A 25,171-nucleotide genomic window follows, 5' to 3' on the forward strand; every position below is an offset into this window, starting at 1 on the left:
ACATTTCTAGATCTCTTTTAAGATACAAATAAAAATATTTTTTTCTGTTTTCAAGCTTTATATTTTAAGAATATCTTTCCAATGCCAATGAGTATTCATGTGTGTCATGATTTCTACCACATAGTGTTGTGTTCTTTGGATTTACCTCAATGTATTGAAACAATCTGATAGACATTTGAGGTTTCCAGTTTTACAGATATTGTTTTGGCTGTGCAAAGCTGAGACAGATTTTCCCTTCTAAACGCTGTTCCTCAGGGCAAGTTATTTTATTAGAAAGTAGAATAAGGCCCTCTTAACAGTTTCTGTTTTAAGTTCTTAACTAATCTGTTTTATTTCTCTCTGTGTGCTTTAGAATCAAGTTTCATTAAAAACTCCTGTTGAAATATTGATTTGAATTACATTTAATTTAAGTATTAATTTAGGAAGATTTAATGTCTTTACAACAATGCACCTTCCCATCCAAGAAAATGAAACAGTTTTTCATTTATTTAGGCATTTTTATGTCCTTCAGTATGATTTTATAGCTTTTATCATAAGATCTTACATATTTCTTATTAGGTTTATTATGAAATCTCTTAAGATATTTGTGGAGATTTTAAATAAAACCACTTTTGTTATCTTATATTTACTTAGGTGTTTCCAGAGAATACCACCTAGCTGACTTTTTAAATCCAACATGAAAAGTCTGTTTCTTTTGATAAGGAAATTCAACCCTTTTATATTTATTGCAAAAATGACTATCTTCCTTCTAACCTTTCCATTGATGTCTATTATTTATTTTACTTCATTTCCCCCAAATTTTCCCATTTTCTTTATTTGCCAACTTTATCAAGTATTTTTTATTCCCTTTCTCATATTATTTATTTATAGCGTCTACAGTTCTTTGTCGCTTCATTAATAGTTTGACTATCTTTTTATTTCCAAAAACATAATTAAACCTATTCCATCCACTTCCTATTCCTCCCTACCTCATTCCACAAATAGTTTTTGAATGCCTATTGTAGTAGATGGTATTGGATAAGTTAAAAACATTAAGTTGTCCTTCTCCTTTATGCCCACAATATTTTTTTATTACTTTAAATGACAAACCTGATTATTAACCTTATAACAAATGAAACAATCTAAAATTGAGTTAATAATTCAGTCCCTATCCCATTGTCCATTTCCCCTCCTCAAAGGTGATTGATGTGAACAGTTTAGTGAGTGCACTTCCACACCTCACTTCAAGCATATGAGTATCTTCAAATGTATTGTTTCAAATTTGCTTTTCAAATTGACATTTCCTTCAGTAAATATATGTAATTTATTTCTATTTAACAGCTGCATGATTTCTATAATTTAGAAGTAATAGAATTTAGTTTTTCATTTCTTATTGCTTACTGATGGACTGTTATGTACTTTTTTGTTTTTTCCTATTCCTATTTATTGCTATATTGGGTCATAAAGTGCCAGACTGAAATTTTTAGGTCAAAATAGCTGTATGTTTTAATAGATATTGCCATATTACTTGCCAAATTTTTTGTAATGATTTTTATTCTTAATGTTTGAGAATACTTGTATTTTGATACTGTATATTCAGTAGCACTGGATGTTTTTAATTTTTTTTAATTTTTATTTTTTCTTAAGTGAGAAGCAGGGAGGCAGGGAGACAGACTCTGACATGTGCCCGACTGGGATCCACTTGTCATGCCCACTAGGGGGCGATGCTCTGCCCATCTGGGGTGTTGCTCCATTGCAACCAGAGCCTTTCTAGCGCCTGAGGTGGAGGCCATGGAGCCATCCTCAGTGCCCAGGGCCAACTTTGCTCCAATGGAGCCTTGGCTGCGGGAGGAGAAGAGAGAGATAGGAAGGAGAGGGGGAAGGGTGGAGAAGCAGATGGGCACTTCTGTGTGCCCTGACCGGAAATCAAACCCCAGACATCCACATGCCAGGCCAATGCTCTACCACTGAGCCAACAGGCCAGGGCTGGATGTTTTTAATTTTTTAATAATCTTATAACATTTTTTCCAAAATGATACATGAAAACAAGACATTGTTCTTGCTTTAATTTGCATTTCCCTGGACTGAAAGTGAGATTGGGCTTCTTTTTATAAATTTATTGGTTACTTAAATTTCCTCTTTGGAAATATCATGATCATCTCCCATGATTACTTTTCTAATGGGCAATTTGTTGTTTAGGAGCATTTCATATATAAGAGATATTAATGGCTTTCATATGGTATTCCAGTGATTTCCCAGACTATTATTTATTTTTCTTTTGCTTTGATATGTCATTTGTCATAACTTCTTAAAATTTTTTATTTAGTTAAGAAGGTCTATATTTACTTTTATAGATGTTGGATTTCCTGAGTTACCAAGGACTATTTATTTCCCTCACTCTAAAGTCATATAAATATTCTAAATTCCATTTTAATAATTTTAATTCTTATAAATACATTTAAATTTTTACTCTATCTGTAACATGTGTTTTATAAGGTATGAGACAAGGATCTAGCTTTGTGGGTTTTTTCGCCCCATAGTGATACCAATTTTATCAGCACCATTTATCTAATAAGAGATTCTTTTTCCCACCAAATAGAAATTTCTCATTTTTCATATGTTAAGGTCCATATATACTTGCATCTGTTTCTATATATCTGTACCATTTTATTTATTTATTCTTGTGCCGATACCATCACTATTTTCTTTCCAGTCACTTTGTGGTTGTAACTCATTTTTAAGAGAACAATATGGGGTGTAAACATGAGGAAGCTTTATTTTTTCCTGAAACTGCCCTCAAATTTTTCTATGTTGAACTCCATTTCTTTCTAGAGAGTGAGTACCTTAATGACATCTTGGTCATTTACGACAATTTTCTAATCACTTTTGGCTATTAGAATAGTCTCATTTTGTTTTTTAAGACTCAATCATATTTATTTTTACATTTCAGTTTCAATTTAGAGCTCATTCTCTCTACCTAATACCAGGTAGGTCTGTCTATAGTACCAGGAGCTGTGAGTAGAGTGGATTATTGAATCTCTTTTTATAAAAACACTCCTTAGTTTCTTTTTGAATATCCACTCACTCTTCCCTTCAAAATCTAATCTAATAGAGACATTGATTGCTCCTATTATTGGCTGCTTGTTGGTTGCCTTGGCTTCCCTGTAGTTCACTTCTGTAATCTGATACCTGGTGATAGGTCTACAAATAGACAGTGTGTGGTGTATTTTTTTGGCCCAGAGGGCAGATTTCAACTTCACACTGTACCTCTCTGGGGCTCTTAACAACCCTCTCATCTAGCCTAGAGGCAGTGATGTCTCTCCTATGCAGCCCACCAGCAGAGCTTTGCCCTAGCCTCTGTAGGTTCTGCAGTTTATCAAATACATAGTTAGAAAACAAAGTTCCAGTCATCACTACTCCTTGGAACTCCTTCCCCAAGGTTCGCTTCTGTATCATTCTCTGAGGGTTTCCTAGGATTTAGAAAAAAAAACCTTCGCTCCAGGAATGTGGCATTCTCGATAAGGCTGAGATTTTACATTTCTTTGAGTCTTCTTCCTATCTTGACCCAGTAGCACAGGGTTTGGGAACCTATGGCTCGCGAGCCAGGTGTGGCTCTTTTGATGGCTGCATCTGGCTTGCAGACAAGTCTTTAATAAAAAAAATAATAATAACGTTAAAAATATAAAACATTCTCAAGTATTACAATCCATTCATTTCCTACCACTCATGTTCATGGTTGTGGGTGGCTGGAGCCAATCACAGCTGTCTTCTGGGACAACACCAAATTTTTATTGGATAATGCGTAACATACACGGGTCGTTGTATGGCTCTCACGGAATTACATTTTAAAATATGTGGCGTTCATGGCTATCTCAGCCAAAAAGGTTCCCGACCCCTGCAGTAGCGGGACTCAGAGTAGTAGGGCCAACTCTTAAGGGACATTTCTCAGAACTCTGAGGGGAGTTAGCTAGGTCCTCCTCTTGGTGGCTTCTTGAACGTCAAATGCAAGGTCATTATCACTTTTTGTCTGCAGCTTTACAGAAAGCCAGGATAATAGGTAAAGATTTTTGAAGGAAAGAATTTCCTTAATATGCCTTTATTAATATATCCCAATTTAATAATTACTATGCCCTCAACAAGAAAGTTAATTTCTTGGCCCTCCTCTGTCCTACTTTAGCCCCCTGCTCATCCGTCAAACTCGATTGAATACTACTTCCTCAAGAATGTCTTCTTGACCCCCAAGACTAGGCCATTTCTCCTGTGTTATACTAGTTTCCTGTCCTTCAAATTATTAATATATATCACAATTGTAATTGATTAATGGTTTAATCCATTGTGTAATGTGTGTCTTTCCTGGTAGAATATAAAGTAGACAAAGACAGAACTGGCTCTGACTTACCTGTTTTCGCAAGTTTCCCTTCTGAATGCCTCATGTATGGTAGGCCCCCAGTCTCGTTACTGAATTTGCCATCTCAATGTATCCACCTGGGTTAAAAGGTAGATTCAGTATTTCTGATGAATTAGGACCTCTGTCATTTGTTCAAAAGATGTTCACATTCACATACTGAATGAATGGACGACACAATCTGAAATATGTCTCGAAGTACAGGCAGAAGAAAAGGAAGGAATGCTTTGAAGAAGAAAAAGGGTCTTTAGCAAAAAGTTGGAAACAAATGCTTGTTTTATATTTTGGGAACTGAAAATTGACTGGGAATAAAGGCTTTGTGGTTGGGAATTTGGAGAAATAAGATTGGAAATGTGGATTTGGGGCAGAATATGGTTGAGCCTTGAATGTGAACATCTTTTGAACAAATGACAGAGGTCCTAATTCATCAGAAATACTGAATCTACCTTTTAACCCAGGTGGATACATTGAGATGGCAAATGGCTTTACATAATTGGATTTGGAGGAAGAAAAAATTTGTAGGACTTGGGGGAACATTGTTAAAAGGCTTTTAAACTTAACATATGCGCTATCCTTAGACACTTAAAACTTTAGTAAGCTATACTATAAAAATGGATAATCTTAGGATTTACTGTGTACTATAGAATATAATGTTAACATATGGGGTGGGCAAAAGTAGGTTTACAGCTGTGAGTACACAAAACAGAGTTTATTCTTGTATTATTATGCATTCATTATTGTATTATTTACCACATGAACAATTGTTAGCCTATTTTTGCTCACCTCTGTATTGCTCATAATAAACATGTTCAGTCTCCTTTATATAATTCCTAGAATCTCCCATCATCATTGATGGAAAAATGAAAAACAATTCTTTTTAGTAAAAGAAGTTTAAATTCTCATTTTTCCTTGACAATTTGCTGAAAAGATTTTGATTAAAAGCTCAGGAAACAAAAGTTCTCTGTTCATCAAGTAACATACTTCAGTGCTTTTTCCAGTAGACCATCGCTGTCGGAGAGGAGATAATTCATAAGGTGACCAACTTTTTTACAATGAAAAGGAGGACAGCCTGACCAAGCGGTGGTGCAGTGGATAGAGCATAGGACTGGGATGTGGAAGGACCCAGGTTCGAGATCCCGAGGTCGCCAGCTTGAGTGCAGGCTCATCTGGCTTGAGCAAAAAGCTCACCAGCTTGGTCCCAAGGACGCTGGCTCAAGCAAGGGGTTACTCAGTCTGCTGAAGGCCCGCGGTCAAGGCACATATGAGAAAGCAATCAATGAACAACTAAGGTGTTGCAACGAAAAACTGGTGATTGATGCTTCTCATCTCTCTCTGTTCCTGTCTGTCTGTCCCTATCTATCCCTCTCTCTGACTCTCTCTGTCCCTGTAAAAAAAAAAAAAAGGACAAAAATAAATAGAAGAAAACAATATCGTAAATAAAAGAAACATTTTAGGCCCTGGCCGGTTGGCTCAGTGGTAGAGCGTTGGCCTAGCGTGCGGAGGACCCGGGTTCGATTCCCGGCCAGGGCACACAGGAGAAGCGCCCATTTGCTTCTCCACCCCTCCGCCGCGCTTTCCTCTCTGTCTCTCTCTTCCCCTCCCGCAGCCAAGGCTCCATTGGAGCAAAGATGGCCCGGGCGCTGGGGATGGCTCTGTGGCCTCTGCCTCAGGCGCTAGAGTGGCTCTGGTCGCAATATGGCGATGCCCAGGATGGGCAGAGCATTGCCCCCTGGTGGGCAGAGCGTTGCCCCTGGTGGGTGTGCCGGGTGGATCTCAGTCGGGCGCATGCAGAAGTCTGTCTGACTGTCTCTCCCTGTTTCCAGCTTCAGAAAAATGAAAAAAAAAATTTTTTTAAAATAAATAAATAAATAAAAGAAACATTTTATTCATTGCAACAATAATATACCATAATATGATAAATGCATAATAAAAACATTTGTAATATTTTATATTGTTTTTATGCTTACATGCCTATTAATTTTTAATAGTAATTGTAAGGAAAAAAGTACTCATTTAGATACAAATACATCACATCACACGGAATGGATCAACTCTACATCGATCGAATATGGACATTTACAGATTAGTCTTCCAATATCAAAAAGGAGGACATGTAGGAGGACACTTTTAGAGGGAGGACGGAACTTACAAAAGAAGGACTGTCCTCCCTAAAGGAGGATGATTGGTCACCTTATCATTCAGTTACTAAACTTCTTCACCTATGATGTGCTCTGCTGGGCTGCCAGCAAGCTTATGAGCTGAGAACTGGTTCTGCTAAATCTTTCATTCTTTCTCTAAGTGCCTGAGAGGCAACCCAAACTGACGTTGCCTCTCTACTGCCCTCCAGAAACCCAGGAGTCCGTGGAAATGGAGGGAACTCCCATTCATCTAGGAATTTAGAGTGATCTGGCAGTGCTATGACTTGTGCACTCACTCTAGGTCCAGGCTGGACGGAGGCCGTTCCTACTTAATTGTCCCTCTGGGGAGCTAATCACTGTGCGAGGATAAAAGAAGTAAGAGGGATAACCAGATAATATAGATAACCAACATCGAACAGCATTTTGGGAATACTTATTTCATTGAGCATGTTACCTACATTATACCTTTTATTCTTCACAACCATCTTATCAGAAGTACTTCATTCCCATTTTATAGAAGAGGAGAGTGAGAAGCAGAGAAATTAAATTAGCTTGTCTTAGGTCACATAGCTATTGAGTGGCTGGGCTGGAATCCAGATCTTCTCCAGGCTCTAGTAATTGGGGCAGTGTATCTTTTTGTGCCCAGACCTGGCACTAATGTGTGTGATCTCACCACACTTGATGCAAATACATCAATGATGTCACTATTTTGACTTTTTTGTCTTTGTACACATGTTGATAATAGATCTTTGAAACTAGGCCACCAGGTTGCACCTCTAACAGAAGACCCTTTCTTAATGATGCCTTCAGAACTTAGAACTTTATTTTTCATTCAGAGTTCTTTGATATCAGAAAGGCTTTAAATAGAAATGTCAAAACTAGAGATGGGGTAAGATGAAAGAGCAGAGAGCTATAATTTATTGAATTGCATCATTATCACCCACTGAGTCACCAACTGAATTGAATTAAACTTTTTCCCATCTGAGCTGGCAAAGACATTTTAAAGAAAGAAGAAATTTGAGAACTAAGAATTTTAGCTTTCTGGCATAAATCTCTGAAGAATCAAATCAAATGTGCTAAACACAATTAAGAAAGTATTACTATACAATCAAATGCTAATGTTAAGTAGGGAATTTTAGGCATTAAAATCAAAAGAGAGGAAGGGCGAGATAAAGTAATACCAGCATTCTGTGTTGGACAAGCTTTCTTCCAAAATTTTTTAAAATTGATTTTAGAGAGAGAAAAGATGGGAGAGAGAGAGAGAAAAAAATTGATTTGTTACTCTACCCATTCATGCATTCATTGTTGACTCTTGCATGTGCCCTGACCAGGGATCGAACCTATAATCTTGGCCTTTTTGGACAACATTCTAACCAAATGAGCTACCAGGCCAAGGTGAAATTTGTTTTTCTTTTTTCACAAATGTATCTTATTTAAGACGTTTTTTATTCAATTGTATCAGATTTATGAGACATGACTACATGCTGACTGGACATTTGGATCATTTATCATTCTTCTGAAGTACTGTTTCCAGAGTCTGACATTTTGTCATTGTGACTTGAGTGTTTTCTTCTAGAAAAAAATGAGAGAATTTTGAAAAGTATTTGAGTAGCCAGAACAAAACATTTTATGTTTAATGGTGTAGAAGTTCCTGTTGGTTTGAGGAAACTATTTAAATATTGAACTCTCCTAAAATTTCTTTCATGAATTAGCCCCCTCACTATACTTAAAGCAGAAGTTACCTTTCCATTTCTATAACTTCTTAAGTATTTTTTTGTATCTTATAAATTTACTTGTCACAGGAGTATGAATCATGACATTTTATTCCAAGAAGAGAATTTAACATTCAATTTTATTTTTTAAATGGTAATGGTAATCTTTTTATTCAGATGTTGAATTTTTTTCATTACATAAATGTTTTATCAAATATCTACTGTATGCTCAAAATTGTTCTACTCACCCTGAGTACAGCAGCGAAGCAAGCAATAAAAGCTCCAAAGAGCTTCTTTTCCAGTGGGAGGAGCAGAAATGAGTAAGTATTTATGTGAATGACAGTAAGTGTTGGGAAAAGAAAATGAAGCAAGATAGGGTGAATAGAAAGTGAAAAGGAGTAATTTTTTTATATAGTGTGAGCAGGTCTGCGACACAGTGGTTTTTGAGCATCAGAAGCCTAAAGGTAATGAAAGTGAGAGCCACGAGAATATCTGGGGATATCCAAGCAGAAGTGCCTGCAAGTAAGTGGAAAAGCCCAAAGTATGAGCAGTTTCACAAGGAGACCAGTGTGGCTGGTGTACAGTGCATAAGGAGGGCAGGGGTAAGAGATGAGAGCGGAGGAGAAGCAGGAGGCCCAGGTATCTAGAACTTGCGAGCTACGATTTTACTTCTTATGAGATGGAATGCTGTTGAAGGAATGACAGGCCCTGACTTAGATTTCAGGTGGTATTCTCTTGCTGTTGTGTGGAAGTTAGACTGCAAGACAGCTGAGCTGACCACATGGACTAATATTATAAAAATACAAGCCAGAAATGAAGGTAGCCTGGACTATAACAGCAGAGTAGTATGTTGAAGAGTGGTTGCAATCCAGATGTACAAATATCCTTAGTTTTTGCCTCAATTCTGTTCATGATATCAGCTATCAAGGATTCAGTGAGGGAGAAAAACCAAGTATTAGTGGTGCCAAAAAAGTATTGGAAGAATTAGTTTCATGTAAGAATTGGCTATTGAATTTAGCAACACGAAAGGGCATAGGTGACATTGGAAATAGTGGTTTCTATGGGGTACTGGGAATGAAAAAACAGGAAAAGGGGACATTGATAATAAATTTAAACTGATGTTTCTCAGTCTTTTATCATTATCACCTCCCTAAGGACTTTTTTTTTTTTTTGACAGAGAGAGAGACAGACAGACAGACAGACAGACAGGAACAGGCAGACAGGAAGGGAGAGAGATGAGAAGCATCAATTCTTTGTTGTGGTACTTAAGCTGTTCATTGATTGCTTTCTCATACATGACTTGACAAGGGAGCTCCAGCTGAGCCAGTGATCCCTTGCTTAAACCAGCAACCTTGGGCTCAAGCCAGCGATTTTGGGCTTCAAACCACCTTTGGCCTCAAGCCAGTGACTATGGGGTCATTTCTATGATCCCACGCTCAAGCTCATGAGCTTGTGCTCAAGCCAGATGAGCCCGCACTCAAGCTGGCGACCTTAGAGTTTCAAACCTTGTGTCCTCAGCATCCCGGGCCGAGGCTCTATCCACTGTGCCACCACCTGGTCAGGGCCTAAGGAGCTTTTTAAGACATTTTTTCCTAATTGTTCTCCCCAACCCCAAGAAATCTTAATATCACAAATATACTTTATATTTGTTACATATTATATGTATGATATGTTTTATCTATAAAAAGAATAAGACTTTTTCACCTGGGAAGAGTCAAATTTTTCCTTTTGAGAGTGATGTTACCTCTATTGAGAATGGAATGATTAGGAATTTTTCTGTGAAGGGATATGCAAGGTTGGGCTGTTAGCTAGAGGAGGAAATTGGAAATTGGATCATGTTTTTATTGTTTTGTATTTTCATGATGGGATATATCCTTTTTTGTGTGTGACAAAGAGAGAGAGAGACAGAGAGAGGGACAGTTAGGGACAGACAGACAGGAAGGGAGAGAGATGAGAAGCATCAATTCTTCATTGAGGCACTTTAGTTGTCATTGATTGCTTCTCATATGTGCCTTAACTGGGGGGCTCTAGCTGAGCCAGTGACCTCTTGCTCAAGCCGGTGATGATAGGATCATGTTGATGATCCCACACTCAACCTGGTGACCCTGTACTCAAGCTGGCAACCTTGGAGTTTCGAACATGGGACCTCAGTGTCCCAGGTCAATGCTCTATTGTGCCCCATAGGTCAGGAAAATTTATGTTTTTAATTAGAATGTTTTATACTTGATTTTGTTAAAATTAAGGACTTCAGATAATATAAAATAACATAACTTAGTTCAGCTTCTCTGAACAAAGTAACTGCCATAAAATCAATGAGGACTTTTAGAGCTTGTATTTTGATTGATGATGTTGCTGAACATGGGTAGAGGATATAAAAATGACAACTAGTTTTGAATTTCTTCCATTTTTCCTTCCTTCCTTCTTTTTTTCCTTCCTTCCTTCCTTTTTTCCTTCTTTTTTTCCTCCCTCCCTCCCTCCCTCCCTCTCTCCCTCCCTCCCTCCCTTCCTCCCCTCCCTCCTTCCTTCCTTCCTTCCTTCCTTCCTTCCTTCCTTCCTTCCTTCCTTCCTTCCTTCCTTCCTTCCTCCCTCCCTCCCTCCCTCCCTCCCTCCCTCCCTCCCTCCCTTCCTTCCTTCCTTCCTTCCTTCCTTCCTTCCTTCCTTCCTTCCTTCCTTTAGTGTAAGGCAGGGAGGCAGAGAGACAGGCTCCTGCATGCGCTCCCACCAGGATCTACCCATTAAACCCCCTATGGGCAATGCTCTGCCCATCTGAGGCCACTGCTCTGTTGCTTGGCAACCAAACCATTTTTAGCTCCTGAGGCAAGGCCATGGAGCCATCCTCAGCACCCTGGGGGGTGGCAACCTTGCTGGAACTGATGTAACTATGGCTGAGCCATGCCTGTGGGCATGAAGGAGGAGGTACGGGGTGGAGAAGCAGATGGTCGCTTCTCCTGTGTGTCCGGACTGGAATCAAACCCGGGACTTTCACACGCCAGGCTGACACTCCACCGCTGAGCCAACCAGCCAGAGCCCTTGAATATCTTTCTTAATACATATATTATTTTCATAAAAAATAAAGTAAATGATAGTTTCTTTGAGAATTTAGTAGTCATTCTTTAGAAATTTCTGAAATTCTGAACTATGCTTAATCATTCATTTATCCATTTACTAACTGAACAAACATTTTCTCAGCATATTCTCTTATCAGTCACAGGAAGGATAAAACAATGTAACACCCTTTCTACCTTGAAGTACATTACAAGCATCTGGATGTTACACTACTTTTAGGTGTATTTACTCTTCTTTAGAGTATAGACAAATATACTGAAACTAATATATTTAGAGATCATGGTTTCTATGTGGCACCACTTAGAATTAGATAAAGACAGAATGTTATGAAATTTTAAAAATGAAGACATTCAAACACATTAGTAAATTCAATACAATATAAAATCTTTCTTGTTGAGTTTCATCTCTTAATAGGAAACAGTGTGCTCATAGAGCCTGCCTGCTTTGTCATGACTACAATTGTGTGCTTTATAGAATCTGAATTAGAAATTTCTAATTCTCAAAAATTACTAATTCTCACGGTTGTTAGGCTTCTGTTTTACAAGACCGTTTGTTGCTTTTAAAGAGTTAACAGCATTGTAAATCTGGCCTGTGATTCATCCTTTAGCTGAGGCCAGGCCTGGTACTCACAGTCTGCAGGACACACAGATGAACGGCATGGGGCAGTGTTTACGTACTGTTCTGAACACCAGTGCCACAGGCCTAAGACAGTTCTCGGCAATCATTGTAAATGCATCCTGGGATTCTATTTTTTTTTTTATATTGCTATGTGTCATGCTTTGTTTGCCAAACAGAATATAGAAAATGAATAGGCAGTTCTCTGGCACAATCCTTAGTAGATAAATTGTCAGAATGAACCCTGTCACTTAAGAAAAGTATAAACACAATTTAGTCACTGGATGTGGCTGTGTGCAGGTTGTTGCTGTGGGGAATTTTGGTTTAACTCAAGTGTTATTTTCTTTGAAAATTCTGATAGATCAAGGTTCTCTTTGTTTTCATAATAGTCCCACTCCACCCACCAAGAATGATCAAGCTATCAAATTACTGAGGTTTCACTTGTATAAATGCAGTTGCATGTATCTACCATAATTGTGAATTTATTTTGCCATGACTTTATAGTTATTATTTGAATAAAAGAGAACTAAGCTTTTGATTTATTTTTACAATGACCATAGAGGATTTTCTTTCATGTAGGTTTTTCTTCTCATGAAGCATATACAGCCAAGTGAGTTTTAAACTATCCCTAAAATACACGTGTGTGTATGTGTATGTGTGTGTGTGTGTGTATGTGTGTGTATGTGTGTGTGTGACCCTCTTCATTGTACTTTACATTTTAAGGTAATACTCATAGTAATTGAAATATTTATATAATATAATGGAGGAAAGCTCTGTGAATACAGTAGTCATTATTGCTGAAGCAGATGTATAATTATATTTTAACCTGTGACTGTTGTACATGAATATTCTTACTACATTTTTACCTTTTGTATTTACTGTCTTCACAAAGTCTGCTTACAAAAGAATGTGATTCCTTATTGCCTGTATTACCAATTGCATTTCAATTAATTATAATCCACATACATTACTGAGTATTCACTGTACTCTAGAGTTGTCCCAAATTCTGAGATCACATAGGTTAATGAGCCTTGGCTCCAGTTCTTCAGGAGCTCATAGTGGGGAGATTAGTCTGTTGCACTTCTATTTGCTTCTGAATTAATTGTTTCCTATGTAGTTAGGCTTCAGGGAAACTTCTGGTTACTTCTTCTGCCCTTCTTGCTAGCTTCGGCTCTAACTGCTTGTTAGGTCTGTGACCATGGGCACATTTGTAACCTCCCTGGCTCTCTGATTATTCTTCTGTACAATTGAGGTGATGATTCTTACCTCATGATTAGTGGTCAGTGAAGGAAGCTGTTTTTGCTGCTATCTAATGTGTATTTGTCACATGTCTGGCACTTACTGCTAAGTTCTCTTTCATTGCCTTGCTGCTCTCTCTTCTTCAAACACATGGCCAGTTAAGAATTTGGAACTAGATTAACTAGCAGTAGCTCCAATTTATGAGCATCTTTTATGTGCTAGACATTTTACATGTCTTGTCAACAATCCTTAAAACAACTCAGTATTGTTATTATCCCTACTATATAGGGGAAGACCAGGAAAATAAAAATGATTAATGCTATGAAACTATCTACTAGAAGAATCAACATACTGACTCCAAAGCCTGTTATCTTTTTAATACCACACATTCTAAGATCCTATCTAATTCTCAATGCTTTAAATTTTTGTTTTGAAAAATGAATGTATATTATGATCACAAGCAGTAGAAATTTTCATTTGAGCAGAAACTCAACATTTAAATCTGGATGCCTGATGATGTCATTAACAAGATAAGTTAGAGAGAACTTCACTTTTATAAATTAATATGGTTTTAGTCCATGGACAAGCAAAGTTCCCCAAATAGTTCTCAGATCTTGTCATTTGTATTAGTTGATTTTTCTGTATCAGTTGAAGGTAGAATTGTTTTTAAGAGGGGTGAGGGAGTGCTTTCTTTCTTTAGATTTTTGGAAATATGTTAGAACCTTTGATAGGCCCTGACCAGTTGACTCAGTGATAGAGCGTTGGCCCTGCGTGTGGATGTCCCAGGTTCAGGTCAGAGCACACAGGAGAAGCGACCATCTGCTTCTCCTGCCCTCCCCCTCCCTCTTCTCTCTCTCTTTCTCTTCCCCTCCTGCAACCATGGTTTGATTGTTTGATTAGCTTGAGCGAGTTGGCCTCAGGCACTGAGGATGGCTCCATGGCCTCCACCTCAGGCGTTTAAAAAAAAGACTCGTTTGCTGAACAACAGAGCAATGGCCTCAGATGGGCAGAGCATCGCCCCCTAGTGGGCTTGCCAGTTGGATCCCGGTCGGGGTACATGTGGGAGTCTGTCTCTCTGCCTCCTTTCCTCTCACATAAAAAAAAAAAAATTATAAAAGTTTATCACTTTGATTTTTAATAAAAGTTTTTTGATAGTTTGACATTTCTTTAATCATAAGTGGTAAACTTTGAAACTCTGTGCCTGCTTTGGTAGAATATTTATCTGTCTTTATTTTTAGTTCTTGGTTCTTGGTAACCTGAAGACATGAGGCATAAGAGATGATACAATTAAAAGGATAGACAGCAGAGCCATGTAGCTCAATTGCTCAGCCATCGCCCACATAACACGAGTTCTTCATTTGAGAAAAAGGAACTCGTGGGTGTATATTTTCTATAGATTAACTGAACAAACTATTAGATTAAATCAGAATAATTAGAATTCTGTATAGAATTCTATTTTTTTAGCTTCTAAATGGTTACCTTGGGTAAATGCCAGTGTAGCTGGACTTTATTTTCCAACTCTGTAAAATGAGATCTTTAGAGTCTTGATTTCTAAGATCCCTTCTCAATCTAAAATTCAATCTAAAGTGATTCTTTTAAAAGGCCAGTTTTTCTGTAAGAAAGGCAGGTATGCTCAATTGCTGCTTGAAATGTGAGTTGTTTGAACATGAATTATAGGTCATAGATGTCAGAAAGTATGTTTATATAAAATGTTAATGTGGATGAGTGAGAGAGAAATATTTCATTCTTGTTTACAAACACCTTGGTTAACAAGCTTGCACCAGTTCTGAATACATTGGATTTGGGCGTGGGTGAGGGAGGAAGGAATGAAAGACTCGTATTCAAACCAAGATTTAATAGTTGTTATCTTTTAAATAATGGTTAATTTGCCTCTTTCATCCATTAAACTTGTGTTCTGTGTGTCTTACTCTATTTCGACCACCTTACACTATCCCAAGTAATATTTTTTGAATAAATGAATTATTAATTAAATGGCAATATCCCTGTGTACTTGATTATACTATAAGAAAGTAAGACTTCTTCAACTTGCACTCTCTTTAGCCTCAACTATCTCATCACTTACTATCCACCTACATTTTTTGAAGGAAAAAAAATTAGTTACCAAAGGAAATAAAATTTCCCCTTATTCTGCATTTTCACTGAACTATCATTAAAAAAAAAAAGAAAAAAGTGAACTACTGTCTTTTTAATGGCTAGCTGAATGATTTCTGTTTTATAAACATAAATAATCTTTATTTGTATAAAGAAATTCTTCTAGCACAGTAAAACTACTAAATGAAATATAGCTGAAATTTGTGTATGACTTTTCTCCCCTTTCCATAAAGATATATCTAAATATCAACAAAATATAGCAACAACCAAAAAAAAAAAAAGAAAGAGGTTGGTGTTTGTGTGCGTATAAGTGGGTAGGAGGGTGGGGGTGGATGTGAGTGTGGATATTGTATTGAAGGGGATATTGTAGTGAAGGGGGAATGGAATTTAAAGACGTAGTTATTTGTATATATTCTGAAGCAACTCATAACAATTGTCTCACAATTGTAAGTTTCATAGTAGTTGTTTTAAATTGGACAATGTTTTATACGTGGAGAAGTTTAAAAACTGGATTTCAATCTGTGAATACACAAAGAAAAACATCAAACCACTGCTTTTCCTGGGCCTTAACTATGACATGAGAAGGTTAAGATAAATGATGTTTAAGATTCTTTTATCACCAACATTCACTGGTTTTGTAAATCAGCCAATCAGAGAACTGTAATACTGGCTTTCCACTTTGAAGAGTCATTTGAGAGAATGGCCTTTCTCTACCTCTTTAATTTCATCTCTCCTACACTACCTTTTACTCCCTCTGTTTGTCTCCTCTAAGTGAAAATTATTTTTGTTTTCCTTTTTGTACTTTATATTATGAAAATAATTAAAATAGCAAATTAATTCAGGGGCCAGGCCTTAACCACTACATGGTATTATTTTTCACTGTTTATAACTTCTTCTCATACTAAGCAATGAATCATGGCTTTGCAAGTATAGTAGGACCATGATAGAAGAGCAAGATGGGCAATCTGTCATTTCCATATTTTGATAGCCGGTGTGGTAGGTAGAATAATGACCCCTCGATGATGTTCCATATCCTAATCCCTGGAAAACGTTACCTTACATAGAAAAAGGGACTTTGCAGATATAATTAAGTTAAAGATCATGAGATGTGAAGGTTATCCTGGTGGGCCCAATGTAATCTCATAGGTCCTTTTAAGTAAAAGCAGGAATTGCTGGCTTTGTAAATGGAAAGGGGCTACAAACCAAGAAATGTGGGCAGCCTTTAGAAACTGGAAAAGGCAATGGACAGATTTTCCTCTAGAGCCTCTAGAAAGAACACAGCTTTGCATACACCAAGATTTTGGTTCCATAGGACCTATTTTGTACTTCTGACCTCCAAAACTGAGATAATCCATTTGTGTTATTTTAAGCCACTGTATTTGTGATTATTTGTTACAGCAGCAAAAGAAAACTAATATACCCAGTAATTATTTTCTTTAACAATGTTTTTAATGAAACTTGCTTATACTGATCTAAGAATGATAATCATATTCAACATTATAATCATTTCTAACTGAATAGTCTATGTAGGAATAGCGAGGAATTTACCTCTTCTTTCTTTTTTTTCTTTTTCTTTTATTTTTTTTTATTTTTCCAAAGTTAGAAGTGGGAGGCAGTCAGACTCCTGAATGCGCCTGACTGAGATCCACCCGCATGCCCACCAGGGGGTGATGCTCTGCCCATCTGGAGCATTGCTCTGTTGCAGCTGGAGCCATTCTAGTGCCTGAGGTGGAGGCCATGGAGCCATCCTCAGCACCCGGGCCAACTTTGCTCCAATGGAGCCTTGGCTGCAGGAAGGGAAGAGAGAGATAGAGAGAAAGGAGAAGGGGAAGGGTGGAGAAGCAAATGAGTGCTTCTCCTGTATGCCTTGGCCATGAATCGAACCCGGGACTCCCACACTCCAGGTCGATGCTCTACCACTAAGCCAACCAGCCAGGTCTTCCTCTCCTTTCTTAAAAATAATTCCAGTTGACTGCTTTCTCTGACAGTTTGAAAGTATCTTACTGCCTTATCATTTTGCTGAGGCAAGTACTGATAACAGTGGTGGGATTCAAATACTTTAACAACTGGTTCTCTGCTCTAAGGACCATTTTAAGTATAAAAAGATGATATACGGAAAGGTAGTTTATCTCATGCATTTAATACTTAAATAGGAACAATAAAATAGGTACACAAAACTAGATTGTTATAAGAAAGAGTTTTAAAATATTAATGAAAAATATTAATAATATCTGACAAAAAACAATAAAACTGTTATTTAAGATATTTCCATATTGCTTCTTGATTGGCATCCTCACTTGCAATTTTTTTCACCTATGGACAGAATGAATATTACTACAGGTGCTTAGATTACGCCGTTGTGCAGATGAACATTAAAAAAGAGTAGGGAACCTAAATTTTTTATTTCCACATTGGGCAGCTACCCAGGTGCCCACCATGAGAGAACCCTGATTATAAGTGCCATTTTAACAACTGGTTCAGCCAAACTCAACAAAAAATTAGGTATCAGTTCTGCTGAACCAGTGCGAATCGGCTGAATGCCACCACTGACTGGTAACTAGTTCTAAGGAACTTTTGAGCAATTCACTTGGAAATGACTAGGAACTTATTTAGTCATAGATCTTTAATGAGATAATCTCTTTACTTTATAGTGAAAAAGGTTTGCCCCCACATAGAAGATTATTTATATCCTACCCATAATTGGAAAAGCTAAAATTGCTTTGAAGTTTCAAAATGCTGATATTTGGAAATGTATTTACTTTAACCAAGATAGAATCTATTTTATCTGCAATTAGTTTCACTTAGCATGTTCCAAGAATGTGTCTGTTAGTAAATTTTGCAAAAACCCTACTAATTATTTGAAAGGAAATTTGCTTTTCAAATTCATAAAGTTCAAGATAGCATCCCAGTACTAACATGCACATGCCAAGACAGGCAGATGGAAGCACTTTGATATCAACTTGCACTTTGAGCACAGTGATCATGGACTTGGAGTGTATTCTTTAGATTAGTGCTATTATAAGTCAATGTGAAAAGAGGGAAACAGTTTAAAAGTAATTAGGAAAAGAAAGTATTGAACTAAGGACATAATATTTCTGAAGATTATATCAAGGGGTTGATATCCCCTTTCGGGCCATTGTTTCAGAATAATGAAATGAAAAAGCTACACTGATTTCTCCTCAACCTTTCATTCCCCACACACAAATATATACAGAAACATACCATTAATTTAGTTCAATAAGTATTTATTGTACCTCTGTTATTGATGTGCCATAATCCTTCCATGATTCTTTTTGTCATTTACATGGTAAATGTATATGACATTTACATTTGTTGTCTATAGTTTTGGTTTGTTTGTAAGAAATCAACTTAGGATTTGAAAGTTCTTGTCTTTGATGTACTATTGTTGTATTTTCTAATATTTATTATCGAGAAATCTTATATCATCAATTTAATAATGTTTATGGCTGGTTAAGAAAGATTTTAATATTTCTTGCCTGGAAAATTTTTTGTTTAATCATTGACATATGACATAAGATTTCTATATCATGGACTAGATTACAGAATTTCTATTTATCCCTAACATGAAGCAAATAATCAACTATTTTTAAGAACTATCATTATAAGAAATTTCTTCAGTGGTAGTGTTCATTGACTCATTTCTTCTTATATGAAAGTAAGAAAATACTACCCACTTGTAACAAGCACAAAGGGCAAAACTTAATTCTCTTAATTACTATCAACATAAACCAGTGAACTCTGTCTTCATTTCAACTGTTCAGAGTTTTTAAAAGTCACTATTATTTATTTTAGATTTTTATATTTTCCATTTTTGGCTCAAGCAGGTAGAAAGATCAGCAAAGCATTCTTTTTTCTTTTTATAGTACTGTTAAATGCTTTGAATAGGCAATAGTGCCAAAATACCCTTTTGCACTTAAAAATGACTTCATTATAAAATAGATATAAAAAGTGAATATGGGATCAAATATACTTATGATACTTGGAGAATTCTGTAGTTTTTATTCTTGATGTAAAAGTAATTGCAGAATTTTCCTGCCATATTATACATACTTTATAATTATTTCTCAGTGACATTTTAGTTGCCATATTTTTTTCTCAATACTAATCCCAAATTTTGTATATTTCATTTCATATGCCCATTCACATAATTTTTTATTTAATAATTATTTATTGAGTAAATAAATAGTTTTAAATTCTTAAAATACCTCAGAATGATCATCTTAGCTGTTATTTATTAGTGTTACTGATTAAAATATTTTTATTGTTTCTTTAAGAAAAATGTTTTTATTTAAAATTATCAATTAATTAAGTGCATATATTTGGATATTTTTTTCCTGAAAGAAGTCTCACATTGCTTATAATTAGATTTGGATGTAGCTAGATATATCATGGTAGAAACTGATAAAAAGCTGTGTCTTTTGACAAAATGAAGTTTCTGGGATCTCAACTGTCAGCTTTTTAACATAATAGCTGTATGATGATGAATTGTGTTATTGAATTTATATTGACTCTATATTATTAATTTTTCCCTTCTTGTTAAAGTCTTTCTCTGTTTAAGTTTTTGGTCAGCATTCTAGAAAAATGAAGATAAAAGTTCAGGATAAGATACAGGGATCATCTTAGTAGTATACTACATTGGAAATACACATTATGTTGTGAAATGCCAGAGAAGCAGATTTCAGAAAAACAGCTCTAGCTAAGAAGAGGGCTTCTACAGTAAGAGAGTGCTACAACAAAGGAACATTATCAGGCAAGCTGCTAATGGTAGGGACCTAAGAAAAACCCAAGGAATCCAGGATAGCACACCGTGGAGTGTTACCATCCTTATCAAACAGCTGTCAATGGGATATCCCATGGCCCCAATAGGTCATAAAATTGGAATATTAATTTTGTACTCTACACTACGCAACACAAACAGCATCCAACCTTTTATTTAAAAAATTAAACTCAAAACAAAACTGTCTTCTATGCAAGAACATGTTTTCTATAGTGATATTTTCTACCTAAATACTGAAAGAAGATCGAAAGTCACTGTTCATCCAAATACACTGAAGAAATTGAAGTTGTCTCCTAGAGTGCCGATATGACATCCAAGGACCCATGGTGGTTTGTTATTTCAACATCAAGCAATGCAGAGCATCTGTTCTTGTCAGTTGCCTACCTACAATATATGTTACTCTGGACATTTAAAGTTATTTTTGGATTGTCAGAATGCAGAAGAACCCTGAAAAACATTCTTATTAATTAGACTTTTAGTTTGATAGCCAAATAACTAGCCATATCTCACAAAATTTTTCCTGTCTAAATTTTACCAGTCTTTTTATGGAATGTATTATGAGAATAGTAGGAATAAATGGGGAAAAGGCAGAAGATCAGAATTAAGCAACAGAGAAGACTGACAAATTGCAGTCCTTTAAACTGGTAGAAATTGGAGGTGGTAGGAAATGAGGAAGGGTGCCCCAGAGTGCATTTATCTTTGCTACAGACAAATTGAAAGAAATGAGAAAATGCAGATATTTGTCATTCCTTATGCCACTGAGTACTCTTAATGAGGCAAACAGGGTATAGAGATATCACATCTCCCTGTATAGAAAGGAGAAAGGAGAACCAATAAGAACAGCTAACACTTAAATGGTGCTTACTATCTACCACATGCATATAAAACATGTTTAAAACATAAACATATTAACTAATTTAATTCTAACTTCAATCCTAATAATATTACTCCCATTTACACAATGAAACTGAAGTACAGAAAAGATAAGTAGCTTGCTTAAAATTACAGAGCTTGTAAATGACTGAGCCTGAGCAAGGATTCCTACCCAAGCCATCCGACTAAAGACCACATTGTACTACTGTGTGTTTAATTTTTCAGCCTTAACAGAAAATAAACATTTTCAGTATAATGTCTTCATAATCACATTATTAATATCCCATAACTTTATCCAATGAGAAGCAAAATTCTTATAGTGTCTCAAATAAAGCAAATAATGTGTATTTTATTTGAGGGTTCAAATTCTTTTTTGTGTATTTAGATTTCATAGAATCAGTTGGTCACTAAGACATATTTTAGAAGCTGGTTCTCATGTAGACTAACTTATTGGAACCCAGTAGTCAAAGATGACTTTTGTTGTCATTTTAACCTACTCAAAAATCTTCACAGGTGTCATGCCTGGCATTTTTTTATGATTTAAAAATATTTAGTAAGGTGTATAAAGTATTTTTGTGTGTATTTAGTACCCTTTAACCAATTGGTTTTGTTAAGTAAGTGTCTTTGTGTATTTTAGGTTTGCTTTTCCAGAGACATCTTTTCTAATCTTCTCCATCTCCTGTGTGTCTTTCTTAACCAAATATAATTTCTTTTCTTTTTTTTTTGCTTTTAAAGTAAAGATCAGGGGAGACAGAGAGACAGACTCCCACATGTGCCCAATGGGGATCCACCTGGAAAACCTCATCTGGGACTGATGCACTGCCCATCTGGGGCCATGCTTGCAAACCGAGCTATTTATAGCACCTGAGGCAGAGGTTCCATGGAGCCATCCTCAGTGTTTGGGCCGATGAGCTTGAACCAATCAAGTCATGGCTGTGGGAAGGGAAGAGAGAGGGGGGAGGTTGAGGGGTGGAGAAGAAAATGGTTGCTTTTCCTGTGTGCCCTGACCAGGAATCAAACCTGGGACATCCACACACCGGGCTGATGCTCTACCACTGAACCAACTGCCTAGGGCCCAGATATAATTTCTTAACAAGATCATTTGGTTTGACTAGACAACCAATGGATAACCCAGAGCTCCATAAAAAATTTAAAATATATAACAAGGAAGCATAAAATGGCATTTAAGAAGTTTCAGAAGAAGATGGGGAACTCCTATATAACTAATTTTAGAAGTTATTCTTTTCTTTAATATTGAAATGAATTCACATGTATGTTTATAATTTTTTCACACATTAATCATTGTCTGAACTTTCTACTTCAGAAGTGAGAAGGAAGAGACCTTGGGCAAGACCTAGGGTGGAAATACCAGGAGCTAGGGATAGAATGGGGGTGGGGGTAGAGGATGGAGGGATGGTAGCGGTTGAGGGAGGGCTGGTAAGTTAAGTATCAAGAGGAATTAGGCTGGAAATATTGAGCTAAAAGATTGTATATTTGAGGCATGAGGGCAAAGGGAAAGGGTGGAGAGGGGGACATGTACAGGTTGGGGTTCAATTTCAATAAATAAGTTTATCTTTTTTAAAAGCACAGTTAAAAAAGGTTCCTCATGGAGTTGTCTGTGTCTCCATCTAGTCATTACATTAATTTGGTGGTAACTTTATCCTTGTTGCTATGTATTAGGAACACCATGGTTTTATGTCACTCAAAGGAGATATGCTTGTAAGTCCCAAGAGAACCCAGAGCATTTTTATTATATTTTGTGATTACAGTTGGAGATGCTGCTTATCTCACTTCTTGTAAAACTCAGAGGGAAGCTTTCCAAGGGCTTTAGTGCACTTGGGTCCCTTCGTAATCAAATATGTTTCTTCAGCAGTAATTGTAGCATCTATTATTGTGTCAAGCCTCTGGCAGTGCAGCAGCCTTGCAGCTTTGACATCACTTGTGGTTTGCAGAGCATCATGCAGTGCTGTCTAGTGCTCCTGATAATAGTTTCTAAATGCATTGCTGATTTATACTGCTTGGAATTGTCCCATTTCTTCCTAGCAATTGAATTTGGCAAATTAATCATTTACCCTTCTTTACCTCATGCTCAGGCCTCACGGTGAGGTCATGGGTGTCACACCAAGTAAGGTTGCACCCTAACAGAAAAAACTTTGTGCTGGAATTGTAAAAGTTACCCTCTCTAAAAGATATAAATATTGTCTTTTTAGATGAAGAAACAAAAACCAATAAAAGACTTTTTTTCTTACTGTTTTTTAAAAGCATATTTACTAGGTATATTTAATGAGTCTAAAATGAAACCAAAAAGGGACACCCATGCTCCTCATCCCCAGTCACATGAGCGGTTTCTTAGGCTTCCTTCTCTCTTCTCACCAGAGCTCTGTGCCTGCAGCACAGAACAATCATGCTTGAGTTCAGCCTCACACTCAAGTTCCCAGAGCTGATTCCAAGATACTAGGTGTGAGGACTTAGAGAGCAGGGACTGTCTCTAGGGGCCGACGTTAATCTGATGGGCTAGTTCTCCATTTCTTGTAACCTTGAATTCTGATATCACAGGGACCCATTTTTAATGAAAGCTTGTCATTAATTTGTGAGAAACTCAGTGGAAAAAGACTCTAACAGTCACATGAATTGTCCTCCCAGGAAAATGTAAAGGTGTCTCTCCCCTCTTTAGCTCCCTACTCTCAGAAATGCCTGATATGTCCTTGGAGTGGGCTGTGGAGGGTTCCATTTAGTGCTGCCATTCCTTCCAGCCCCTCATTCCCTATACCCCTACCCTCACCAAATAGACATGTCAACCACCGAAGTGTCCTTCCCCAGAAAGAATCCTCAAATGAACATCGAAGGCAGGAAGTCCTCGTTAGTGCCATACATTGACTCAGACTGGCACAGTAAAGATATTTCTCTTTACCTTGGGTCAATCTGACCCAGACCTAGATTCGACTAGAATATAGAGAGATAAATTTTAAGGTTAAATAAGGAGCTATTGTTAAGGTCAGCTGTCTTCTCAGGGTAATAAAAGGTTAAAATTATTTTCTTTTACAAACATAATCTTGCTGCCCTTGTTTCCTGATTTCTGGTGCACAATAGTACAATGTGTTCTCGAAACTAATTCTTCCCTGGTGAGAATTCATCCTGCACGTCTGTACTGTGGAGCAGAAGTCGTTTATCTCCGTCTGCCTTCTCTTCCACCTAAATGCATTCACCAGCCCGTGGAAGACTCAATGGACGTGGACATGAGCCCTTTGAGGCACCAGAGCTGTCATTTCCATTGTGAACAAAGAGCTGACAAAGATAATCACTTTAAGATGGATAATGAAAATTAGCACCAATCATCTTTATGAATGGTCAGTTTAGGGGCTGATGCAAAGGATAAATTGAGCATTATTGAAGCAGAGGCACTGAATTGGGAAGGCGGTCCAATTAAAATAATACTGGAAACTTCGAAAATGTCTGTTCAGCCAACAGTTTCCCTTGGTGGCTTTGAAATTACACCCATCTATGGGCTTATGGTTCAAATGTGGTTCAGGGCCTGTACATATCAGTGGCTAGCACTTAGTATCTGTGGAGAAAGATGCAGAATCAGAAGATGAAGAGGAGGACGTGGAACTCCTAACTATATCTGGAAAGCATTCAGCTCCTGGAAGTGGTAGCAACATTCCACAGAAAGAAGTAAAACTTGTTGCTAATGAAGATGATGGTGAAGACAAGGAGGACAATGATGATTAAGATGATGATGATGATGATTTTGAGGATGAGGACACTGAGGAAAAGCTCCAGGAAAGAAATCTGCATGAGAGAATGCAGCCGAAAATGCACAGAAATCAAACCAGAATGGGAAAAACTCAAAACCATCAACATCAAGATCAAAAGTTTAAGAACCAAAACAAGAAAAAAACTCCTAAAAACACAAAGAAGACCTAGTTTTGAAGAAGACATTAAAGCAAAAAAGCAAGCAAGAACAAAAAAAACACATTAAACAATCCTGGGCACTACTGGTAAATTAGGCCCAAAGATGGAGAAAGGAGAAAAAGAGAGACAAATACAGTCCATGATGAGTCTCATCAACAATCCAGACTAAAGGCTTCTACTTTAATCTCAATCCCCTTTCTTTTCTTTTCTTTTTTTTTTTTAATATATTTTTTTCTGTATTTTTCTGAAGCCGGAAACGGGGAGAGACAGTCGGACAGACTCCCGCATGCGCCCGACCGGGATCCACCCGGCACGCCCACCA

General features: G+C 37.0%; 1 protein-coding gene and 1 pseudogene across 2 annotated transcripts in view; both read left to right on the forward strand.

Moving 5' to 3' along the window:
• Positions 1–25,171, forward strand: part of RNLS (renalase, FAD dependent amine oxidase) — a 325,381-nt gene that overhangs the window by 13,984 nt on the left and 286,226 nt on the right. The window lies entirely within an intron of this gene.
• Positions 8,702–24,916, forward strand: LOC136381059 (nucleophosmin pseudogene; annotated as a pseudogene).

Source organism: Saccopteryx leptura, chromosome 9, assembly GCF_036850995.1.
Source record: "Saccopteryx leptura isolate mSacLep1 chromosome 9, mSacLep1_pri_phased_curated, whole genome shotgun sequence".
Classification (NCBI taxonomy): Eukaryota; Metazoa; Chordata; class Mammalia; order Chiroptera; family Emballonuridae; genus Saccopteryx; species Saccopteryx leptura.